The sequence below is a fragment of the Puma concolor genome, chromosome A2 (genome assembly GCF_028749965.1).
Source record: "Puma concolor isolate L17-30 chromosome A2, mPumCon1.1.hap2, whole genome shotgun sequence".
NCBI lineage: Eukaryota > Metazoa > Chordata > Mammalia > Carnivora > Felidae > Puma > Puma concolor.
This window is the reverse complement of record NC_141668.1, coordinates 97,759,080-97,771,293: the sequence shown is the minus strand read 5'-3', so window position 1 is coordinate 97,771,293 and position 12,214 is coordinate 97,759,080. Positions and strand designations below refer to the sequence as shown.

Genomic DNA, 12,214 nt, shown 5'->3' with positions numbered 1-12,214 from the left:
CCTTTTTGGGAAGAAGGCTTCTGGAGGGGAAGTGTTCCCCAGAAATCTAGCAACAAATTTTTCCTGTTAATCTCAAAGGGAACACACCATTTTCTATGGCTCTCAAGGGAGGACTTTTATCCATCTGTTTAAGGGATTGTAAAGGGGTTTGTTGGCCCGTGGGCTCCAGGCTTAGATTGCACAAAGCCCAAACCCTGACCACGAGCAGCAGCTGTGCCCTTGATCAGAAGGTGAACTTGGCCAGATGCCACCACAGGGTTCAGCTCCCCTCTTTTAGGGGGACCCAACTGGACAAGAGTCCCAAAGTCCTTGTTACCCTCCATTTCCAGGAGCTGCTTGCAAGATAAGAGCAAAACAAAGCAGAAGACCCAGTGTTTGAAAAGGGCTAAGAATATTGGGGAAACTGATATTTATCAAGAACCAATAAACTCATATTTAATAAAGGGGAGACATTTTACTAATCTAAATTCATCTTCATAAGATTTAAATGTGGGTATTATCTTATTTTAAGCAGATGAGGACGCTTTTGGACTGAGGGAATACATGCTCATCAAGGAGAGCATGCTAGTAAGGTCTAGGCGGAGATCTGAAGGTTTCTGCACTGCCCTGCCCTTCTCCACCATCAGGCACCGTCTTGTCCAAGGTTCCGTAGGTGAGTGCCTTAAAGCTATGGTTGGCAAGGTACAGAAATGTCTGATTCCTGGGCTCTTAAGTTACTCCTGCCTGTGAAGGCTGAGCCCCGATCATCACTATTTCAAAGAGGCAGAGAGGGGTAGATGTTTCAAATGAGCAGCTGTCTTTATATGTTGTAACAAAATTGTTATGAGACAGAGATCTGCCTTTTACTAAGTCGTTGTTCTCCATTTATTCCCCCACCCCTCCTCTGTGTGTCTGGGTGTGTGTGTGTGTGTGTGTGTGTGTGTGCGTGCGCACATTTATATGGTCACACCCTCCTGCACACTCACAGTCATAAGGTACAAATGAGCCTGATCTGGGAATTTCCCACGGACACCCATTCTAACTGACCTGCAGCTTGGCTGGCCCCTCTAGGGACTGGCATGCCATTCCGGGACCCCACCGGGAACACCAGCTCCGCTTTTATGGCTCTGACACAGCCTGTGCAGAATTTAACAGCTGATAAGCAGGAGCTTCTCTGCAAGCTCTGCCATCTAATTAGACCTTTTCATTCTGATAACACTGAAAATGATACAGTCCAATCGCAAGAGAGCTCCAGCTCTCAAGAGTCTGAGACATTGTGACGTGTGTTATTAAAAAGGGATTAAAGGCTCTGGTGGGGATGGAAGGCAGAGCCTCAGAGGCCGCTCCACACGTAACATCTTTAAAGGTGAAAGAGAGGATGCCTCGGTCGCTCAGTTGGTTGAGCGTCCGACTTTGGCTCAGGTCATGATCTCGTCGTTCGTGAGTTCAAGCCCCAGGTCGGGCTCTGGGCTGACAGCTCAGAGCCCAGAGCCTGCTTCGGATTCTGCGTTTCCCTCTCTCTCTTTTCCTCCCCCACTCATGCTCTGTCTCTCTCTGAAAAATAAATAAACCTTAAAGGTGAAAGAGAAGGTGGCGGGGTGGGGCGGGTGGGTAACAGGATTCCTCACCTGCTCCAGGGAAGGCCCCACCCCCTCCCCCCAGATCCAGATCCCCTGGTGCCCTCCTTTCTCATCCCCACCAAGAGTAAGGTCACTAGCAGGCCTAAGAGATGTACTAAATCTGCTCTTAATGCCTGCAAAATAAATAAATAAATTCAAAGTACAATTATGGAAAAATATGAGCCTGAGTTTTAGATGGTCAGTAATTTGGAAACTACTCCAAAATGATTCACTATAGCTTGATGTTCTTGAAAAATCCAAACACTGATTTTGGAAAAGGGAAGGAATTTAGATGCTTAAAAACATAGAAAAAAGCAGAAAACCAATATGTTTAACTGCATGAAATTAAAATCATTTTATGACAAAAATACCCATAAATACGGTTATATATTAAATGCGAACTGAGAAAAACTATTGGCAGCAAAGATGGCAAGAGTTGATATTTCACTTACCCAAAAATATCTTTAATAAAGAAAGTGTTTATACAGTTTCTGGTAAAACTGAAGAAAGGGCATGAACGAAAAAAATGCCAAACAAACAATATGAACTTTTTACAAATAGGCAACGACTTCAAGTGCATCATTAATGACAAAAATGCAAATAAAGCTACAATGAGACTTCCCTGTATTATTATCTGGAATTTTCTTTTAATGATACCATTCAGTGCTAGCAAGAGGGTCTTGCAATGATCATTCTCATACCAGTTGGTGGGAATTTAGATTAGTGTAGATTTTATGGAAAGCATTTTGGCAATATGCAATATATATCTTTTAAAAAGTTACCCTTAGAATCATTTTTTTCCTGGAGATCTCTTTTAAGAATTAACACAGGTGGGGCATCTGGGTGGCTCCGTCAGTTGAATGCCTGACTCTAGATTTCGGCTCAGGTCATGATCTCATGGTTCTTGGGTTCAAGCCCTGCGTCAAACTCTGCACTAAAAGTGCAGAGCCTGCTTGGGGTTCTTTCTCTCGCTCTGTCTCTCTGCCCCTCCCTCACTTGTGCTCTCTCTCTCTCTCAAAATAAATAAACTTAGAAAATTAACACAGGTAAATTTTATACGTGAAGATATTATATGCAAAAATTATCTATAATAGAAAATTTTGAAATAGCTTCCAAGTGCCATATACAGAGAAAGGTTAAATAAATACTGGTGCATCTTTAAGATGACACATAGAGCAACCCATCAAAGATGGAATTTTTGAAGAACGTTGACTAAGATGGAAAAAAAAATCCTCATGATGTGTTAAGAGAAAATATAATGTGTTAATAGAAAATAGACGTGATTCATTTTATTTTTAATTGAAGATACACAGTCCACATTTTTTTTTTCAAAGACATTTCGTGAGGTAAAACATGACTCGATTTGCAAAACATATGGTTGCATTCATTACTCTGGATTTGGGAACTCACCCTCTGTAGTGACCCAACAGACCCAAGAAGAATGCAAATGATGGCACTAAGATGCTTGCCCTGTCACCACGATCACTGCTACTACTAATCCTGGCACATGGAATTTACTCCTGTGGGATTTTCTGGTGTAGATTCTGAAGCCCTCATAAGTGCCTGGTTAGGCCTTGTGTGTGTGTGTGTGTGTGTGTGTGTGTGTGTGTGTGTGTTTAGGGCGTCTGGAGTTGTAAGACACTGTCAGCTGTTGATGCTGAAGTAGGGGGACCGTATTCTCTTGGCGGGGTGGCTAGGGGCTAGAGACAGGTGCTGAACCCGAAAGCTATGCCTAAGAGCTTTATTCCTTCTAGAGCAATACACAGGAGATCCATAAGCATCATTTGTATTTTCATCCAAAACATTTAACTGTGAAATGTATCTAACTACACAGTTCCAACACAATGCCCTATCTTTGTCTTTTACGCCCAGAGGTCAATGGCTCCTATCACCTTCTATCTGAAGTAAAAAATATACTAGACTAGAAGAGTATGTAATGACAGGAAAAATAAACCTGTGAGTTTTTGTAATTTGAGATGGAACAATATGCCTTTTAAAACTGTGGGCATTGGTGTCACACTTTATATTTGAATTTCAGTCCCACTGCTTATTTACCTTGGACAATTTACTTAATTTTGCAAAGCCTCAAATTTCTTGTAAGTGAAGATGGTAACCTACCTCATAGGGTTGTTTTGAGGATGCAATGAGACGATGTGTGTAAATCATTTAACACATGACAAGAGCTCAGTAAATATTAGTTATTATTATTATGGATGTTATAAAAATTGGATAACATCAAATATTTATTTGGGCACTCAGTGTTTTCCAGTCACTATGCCATGTTCCAGAGATACAATGAAGTGTTCATTTATCCAACTGATGTTTATTGAGCACTTACGGTGAGACAGGCACCATTCTAGGCACTTGAGACATATCAGTGAATGAAATAAACAAAGAGTCCTATCCTTGGGAAGAAGAAAATCCATGAACACCAAACACAAGACACAATAAAATGACATAGGATGTGAGAAGGTGCTAAGTATCATAAGGAAAGGAAAAGAAGGACAAGGGGGCTGGTTGCAGTGTTAAATAGGAGAGTCAGTGCAGGATTGTAAAACATGAGCTTCAGTTTTGTGGAATGTTGTCCTGGTAGACAACTGACCAGAGCACGCACGAAATGGACTGGGATCACAGCAAGGGTGTGACTGGCTTGCCTGGGAAAGGTGAAGGCAGCTTTGAAGAGCTGGCTCCTGATGGACAGATGGCAAGTGCTGTGTTGATGGACGGGTCAGGAAGGGGATTCCAGGTAGAATGAATAGCACACTCAGTAGCGTGACAATAAAAGATCACCCATGCCTATAGCACTACAGGTGGCCAGGATGGTGGGCAAGAAGGTTGGCAGTGCAGGAAGAGGAGGCGAGAGGGGCTTGGGTAAGCCTAAAGGTCGAGAATGGATCATTCGGGAAACAGAAGTTGTTAAAGAGTCTGAGCGAAGGAATAGTATAATCATATGTATGACTTAGAAGTCATATGTGGGGGATCTGTGTGTCTGACATTGAGATCTTCTCGGGGGAAGTAATAATCCAGATGAACCAAAACAATAGCAGAGAGGCTGGAGGCAGTCAATGGATTCAAGAAAGATTTGGGAAGTAAACTGGACAATATTAATCACCCATTGAATGCAGGGGTGATCAGCACAGAGGAAGAAAGGATGATTTCCAGACACTTGGCCTTGATGACCAATGGACAATAAATTGGGATATGTGGACCAGAGGACAAACACATTGGGAGTAGGGTAGGAAAGTGGAAAAATAATGAGTCTTGGAAGTGCCAGATTACAGTGAACTCCACTTTCTGGAGAGGACGATCAAGAGAACTAAATGTGTACAAGTAAGTTGAGAATATGTATTTGATGTGATAACAAAAAAAGAAAAAAAAGGAAGGAGGACACTGGATGGGGCATATTCAAGAGCATTACGCTGAAATGTGTTAATGGTATGCACAGCTCGGAGAGACAACAGGAGATCGTGAATTACCAGCATTTAAATCAACACTCCCTAAGGCAAAATGTATTATTCAGCATCCATGTAGGTGAACAAGAGGGCCCCAAAGATCCATGTCGAGTGGCATGGGGTGGTCATGCCTCTGCCCAGGACTCCACTCTGCCAGGGCCATTAAGGACTCCTGGCGAGTAACACTGCTGTTACAGCTTCCTGTTGCTGATTCTTATCTTGAGCATGTCTTCAAGGTTTTAATGATCTTATTAAGGGAACTTGCAGACATCAAAGCCCAGAGAGGTTGCAGGACTCACTCAAGGTCCTGTAATGATTTTGTGACAGAGACAGGACAAGGATCTAGATGAAATAGTTCAAGGGCTTTGAGTTGCAAGTAAGAAAGAGCTGGCTTAAAATGGACTTAAACAACAAAAGTATTATTGTCTCATTGAAGGACAGATCCAGAAGTACCACTGGCTCCTGGCCTGGTGCTATCAGGGATCTGACTTCACTCCTATCTCGCTCTTGCTTGCCCTCTTTTACATGTCAGCATTGTCCTTAGGCTAGCTTTCTTCCTGGTCACTAGTTGGTTGCCAGCAGGGACAGGGACGAAATTCTTTCCTATTCCTATCCATCCAGAGGGAGGAAAATTGTTACCTCAATCAGAAGTAAAAGTCTTTTTCTTTAGTACATTTGGGCAAGCATAGGTTCCTAACCCCCTTAGGATAATCAGATATACACAGAGGGGTGGTGGTGGGGGGGTGGGTAGCATGCATTGGTTACCTTACCCTGAGTTCCTTAACTAGTCTCTGGCAAAAAAGAATGGGATTACCATCACCCATCCAATATCCACACCACCCAATCTGGTAGCCCCGAGCCGATATGTGTATTGACTAGTGAAATGTACAGCTGGGGAATTACATTTTCCATTTCATTTAATTTTAATAAACTGAAGGAAGCACAGGGTTAGAAGGATGAAGGAGATATGGGTGCTGGGGTGTGACCAACTGTGTCCACTACCCTGGTGCCCATTGCACTGTCCTCTGACCTGCTCTCCGGTGTCCATCCTGATGCTACTGCTCTCACAACAATTTCTCCCCATACCTTATTTTCATATTCACCACATTGCCGTGCTCTGATGTCTCAAGTGAAACCCAGAATCCGATGATGGGGTTAGAGTGGGAGGAGAATGACAACCCTTTAAGAAAATCAAACCACGGGAGTTTGGATCAGGTTGAGAATCTGAGAAACCGCCTGCACACTGAAAGCAGATACAAAATGTTTTTTTTTTCCTTTAATGACACAGATTTCCCCCAAATATAAAAGATCACTTGCAATAAAAAAGGATGCAGAACCACAATGCTTAAATCCCTGATAAATCAATATATCAACAGCATCTATTAAACTCAAGGGGAAAATGTGAATAATTACTATAGAAACAGAATATTTTAAAGGAAATTACCCAGATGGAAAAAGAGCAATCTTTTTTTTTCTTTTTAATAAATCTGGATAATCAAAATTGGCTGTTGTGGGAGCACGCAGCTCTTCTATGGTTATTGCTGAGCAAAGCTCTGGAGAAAAAATGACCCCAACAGCATGAGGATATTCCAAAGCCAGTGGATATAATGACTATCCAGTCCCATTTATCTGAGATGGTTCTATGTTTACATCTGTTATTCTTGCACTTTCAAAAGTGTGATGGTTTGGACAATAAATTCTATTGTCACTCTACCAGTGAAATACAAAAACTCAGCATGGCATTCCTTCCTGGTGTATGGAAGTAACAGAACTCTATCTCCAACACATGCGTAGTACACATATACCTTGAGCACTGACTGATTTGGGCACCTCTGGAAACCATCTCATAAGAAAAATGGCCCTAACCTTAGCAACATATTCAGCAATGCCAAGGGATTCCTCCATGTATCATCATACTGCATGACAGCTCATGTACAGAGCTGCCCTGAAAAGCAATATGGCGGTTGGCAATATTGGGGCAGGAGAACAGTAGACAGACATGGAGGGAGAGTCCCAGCCTGCCATACAGAATCATGTGACATCACTAGAACTCTTTAACCTCTCTGACCCTCTGACCCCAATTTCTCAGATATATGGCACCGTGACCAAGCCGACAAAAACAAGTCATTAAAATGTTATTTATATTACCAAGGAACATGCACCACAGAGGGGCATTTATCAGTATAAAAGAAATATACAATGGTTTATACTTAAATATAGCTATTTTAATGTGGCCGCATTGAATGATCTCAATCAATAATTGTCTTGCTTTGGTTTTCCTGTCTGTTGTAAACAAACAAACCTCTGAGGGCTCCTGGTTAAATTTAAAAATGCATGCCAAGAATCTGGAAGAGTCTTCATGCTATATTGCTATGGCAAGCATTAGACTAGGAGTCTCTTATTTACCTGGTAATCAAATAGAACAGGACCCTCACATAGAAGCAGAACCAGTTGTGCCTTTAAGAAATATTATGAAAATGTATAAGTGGCTAGGAAATGAAATCAACATTATTCTAACATATAAGGAAAATGGATGCTTCACTGATTTACTGAAAAATTTGTTCTCTTTTCTGGCCAGCCCACCTTAGCTAGATCTTGGCAAAAATGACTCTCCTTGGTTTTCTATACTGCTCTCCTGAAATAAGATTTTCTCTGGGGAAGATTGCCTAGAGACCCTGCAGCATTATCACCTGGAGTTCAGCGTAAAGGCAGCATTTTTAAAGGCTACTTGCCATGAGAAGATTAACCTTTTTCAGCCACTTACAGAAGAATTTGATTGAGTGTAACCTGGTGGCCACTTAGCCTACCACAGAGCCAGCACTAGAATCCTTTCCAATGTTGTTTGTGGATACCGATTCATTGTCCCCTTGAATCTCTCTGGTCATGGAAACCTCTTTGGTTCACATAGTCCATTCCAGAAATTTGAATCTCTCTGGTCATGGAAACCTCTTTGGTTCACATAGTCCACTCCAGAAATTTGGCCCAGCTCTGGACCCACATAGAGAATGTCTAGTCCCTTTTCCCAATGGAAGACTTAAAATCATCTTTTGGTAGAAAGTTACCTTTAGCCATATTCCATCTCTCCCCTTAAATGGTCCCTCCCTTGTACCTCATCCAATAGTTCAACAATTCTGTGATCCTGCTCTTCCATTTTGTGACCATTCCTAGGATTAATGGATTAGAATTCTAGACCTGATGGTGCAGAGTCCAATGGATAGAAACTATCATGGAACTGCTAAGAAACAGTATCAGTTGACTTTTCCTTGACACAATTCAAACAATGCCAATGGCTATCACAAAAAGTTAGGGATGCCTAAATTTGAGGTAACTAGTGAAAACAACTAAAATGACAACCCCCCCCCCGATATAAAACTAAGAGACCTTAGCCTTGAACCAGCTTTTAAAATTCTGTAGAAATAAATAATTGCATTAGATAGGATTTTGAGATTCCACACAGATGTTTTCTCACATGATGTAATTCTTTGAAAAAACATGAAAACTCACTTTGACAAGGAAAGAGTCCCCTTCAAATGCCAGTGATTGCTCATTCATTTCATCATTTGCTACCATCCCAGTTGCTCTGTCATCGCTCAGAGAAAGAGGTAAACTTGGACCCAAATTATTCACTCTTTAGTTTCCAGCGCCCTGGCCTTCTTCTCTGAGGAAGCAGAGTCACACTGAGTCGAGGAAAACCATGTCATTTTCTAGGAGATACAGAAAGAGTAGTTGAGGAAATATGTGCATTTTCTTAGAGACAGAGGATTTCCAAGAGAGAGGGACCCAGTTGATTATGTGAGTGACATAAGCAGCATGAAATTTGGCCAGTGAATCAAGTCCATATTTGTTGACAGGTCTGCTCCAGTAAAAGGGCTAGAGCAATTATAAGATGGAGTCTCTGAGAGACATTCCAGAACAGATATTTGGAATGCTGGGGGCATCTGGGTACTTTAAACATTCTGTGATGTGACTGCCTGTGTATCAGGAATGAGTTCATGACTGAAGATATTTTGAGTAATTGCCAAGTTGATGGAATTGTCAGAGAGCCAGGAATTAACACTCCTTGAATCGCAGGACCCAGCACTTGAGGTTGCTGTGATCAGAAGGCTGTCCTTTTCTTTGATCTGAAAAGTGAGTTTTTAAAATGTTACATGCAAAAGCCAGGTATGTACAAGATTATATTCAAGAACCCTGAAATCATGATGATAACTAACAAGGTGAATTGTTTTGTACTTTAGAACTAAGTCACCCATGAGAAACACTGAGCTCTGTATAGGATCTGGAATCAATAAATCAATAAACATTTACCGATCATCCATAATATTCTCAGCCAAGGCTAAATTGGGCATTGGAAGTAATATTCGGATAGAAGTTATGATTTCTAAACTCAGGTGGCATAAACTGTAGGTAGGGAGCCAAGACTAACACTTCGAGTCAATGACGTCAATACGGTAGAATAATATTTAAATATTTAATTGTGTAGTATAAATTGTCAGTATTATAGACATTCAGAGGAGGGGCTGATAAATGAGGAGGTCCTGATGCAGGGCATTTCAGGATGGGTATACTTCAGAGTGCCCAGAGACTGGAAAATATTCCAAGTGGAGAAAGTGCACTGTGAAGAAGCTTGGAGAATGAGGGTGACCAAGATGAGTAGAAATGAGACACAGGCTGGAGTTTTGGTTCTCAAATACTTTTAATCCTAAAATGAAAATTAATCAAGAGCATGGTGAGATCATCAGAACGCTATCAGAATCTGCATTTGGAGAGTTCTCTGACATGGCACTGAAGTGCTTGCGTGCTTTCACAACAAAGAATTTCTTCAAGCATGGCAAAGGAATTTGGTCTAATTAGGCAGGAAGTAGCAAGCCAATAGATTCCTCAAGCAGAAGAACAAGCTTTGAAATAAATATTTAGGGAAGGTTAACCTGTGCAATCCTGTGGAGTGTGTATCAGAAAACGGAGGCTGGGGTCAAGGAAGCCACTGGAAATCTGTGTGGACAGTGAAGGTATAACAGGGAGGGAAGGAGAGGTGTAGGACATGAGGCTTTGAAGCAGAATGTGGTCTCTTACTGGTCTCGGGGGAAGCATAAGTCAAGGCTAATTTAACGTCTTCAAAGCCGAGGACAGGAGCTTTTGTTAACAGGAAGCTGGAGGGCAGAGAAGATGATGAATATGGCATCACAAGTTTAAGGAAATTCAATTTAAAAGACAGAGTATGAGGCGCTTGAGTGGCTCAGTAAGTTGAGCGTCCAACTCTTGATCTCGGCTCAGGTCATGATCTCACCGTTCATTCTCAGTGCAGAGCCTTTTTGTGATTCTCTCTAGCTCTCTCTCTCTGCCCCCTCCCCACTCTTTCTCTCAAAGTAAATAAACATTCTTTAAAAAAAGAAAAGACACAGTAAGTCATTGGAGATGTGGAATGACGGTTTGGGTAACGGTTCAAAGTGGTTCAGATTTGCCATTACTTCCTTCCAAATGTAGACAAAGAAAGAGAATTCTTCCCTTGCAATTCAGATCCCTTTATTTTGTATAAAGCTCTTCCTCTGTCTGTTTTCTAACACACACACGAACACAAGTACACACACACATTTCTCTGGAGTTGAGCTTTAAAAAAATACATTAGAGTTCAGTAAGTAGAGAAGACAGCAAAGGATACTCCGAGCATGGTGGTTGACATTAACAAAGATCTGAAAGTCACAAAATAAGGAGGATGATATAGCATAAGAGTGAAGCAAGATTATAAAGCCAGCTCCACAGGGGTGCCTGGGTGGCTCAGTCGGTTAAGTGTCTGACTTTGGCTCAGGTCATGATCTCCTGGTTCGTCGGTTCGAGCCCCGCGTCAGGCTCTGTGCTGATGATTCAGAGCCTGCAGCCTGCTTCAGATTCTGTCTCTGGCTCTCTCTTCCCTTCCCCTACATGTGCTCTGTCTCTCTATCTCTAAAATAAGTAAACATTAAAAAACTCCACATAGTTACTTCCTTTTGTGACCTCTTTCCAGACAGTCCCAGTCCAGGAAGACAGCTTTTGCTATGAGCTGTTCCACTCAAATGGAATTTACAATTTATTTTCTAATCTTTTGTATAAACATTTGATTTCCATTTTTAGGTAAGCTTTTAGTAGACAAAAGTAAGCCTAACCCATCCCTTTGCTTCATAGAAACACATGCTTGGTAGAAGATTTCTTGATTTTTTTTTTTTAAGGTTTGTTTTCTTATTTTTATGTGAGGTGACATTAAAAATGTAGATAGGAAATAATCCTACTTCCTTCACGAAGCCATTAACATGGGAAGACAGGCTTGGGCACGCGGTGGATATTTGTCATTATTTTGACTCTCCATTTTAAGTGTGAGAGATTCCCAATTTGATGAAGCCGAACTCACCTTCCACTGTAGTAGCTGCAAAGGCAGCATGACACTTTCTGATGCCAACATGCACTTAGGACATGGGTGTCAAATTGGACACAACCATGCTCTTTTGCATATGGAGCCACTGACACAATGAGGGAACAACAGGTAGAAACTGTTATGGTGGCCTCAGCCACTTCCAATTTCCAGGAGCACTAGAGATGCATGGGGTCAATTGTCAGGGCTGAGGACAATGCAAGCTGCAGCTTCCTGTGTTGGACTGGCTCAGTGGCCTGATCTGATCCCAGGACTCAGCTGTCCTTTCTTACTGTCCAGTTTTTGAGTCTATTCTTCTGTTTTTCCAGTGTTTCTGTCAGCTACATCGTATCTTTTCAGTAAAATTTACTCTTCACTTTTCCAGAGTTTCAGCTTTCCCATGAATCCAAGAATCGGGGATTCGCCATCTATAAGTATTTTCTGTAGAAAAAGGCAGCATATATTCTCATTTCCCCTTGGGATCCATTGAACTTCACTCTCTCCAGTGAGAGAAATACAGCTGAGTGTGTGATCTAGGGACATGTTCACACTAGCCAAGCCTTTGACCTTCAGCAGCTTCCCATTAAGAAGGCATAAATCAATCCTGCTACCACTTGCTCTTTGAAATGGAGCAAGCTGCCACAGCCCTATGTGTCAACAGCAAGTTTAATGCCAAGGTGGTCATGACACCCCACGTTTGCTCAGGGCAGGCCCTGCTGAATACCCCTCACAAGGACAGGATCACAATGGAACATCCACTGTGCGATATGGGAAAGAGAAGAACT

General features: G+C 41.8%; 1 long non-coding RNA gene across 1 annotated transcript in view; it reads left to right on the top strand.

Moving 5' to 3' along the window:
• Positions 1 to 12,214, top strand: part of LOC147583351 (uncharacterized) — a 94,560-nt gene that overhangs the window by 33,073 nt on the left and 49,273 nt on the right. The window lies entirely within an intron of this gene.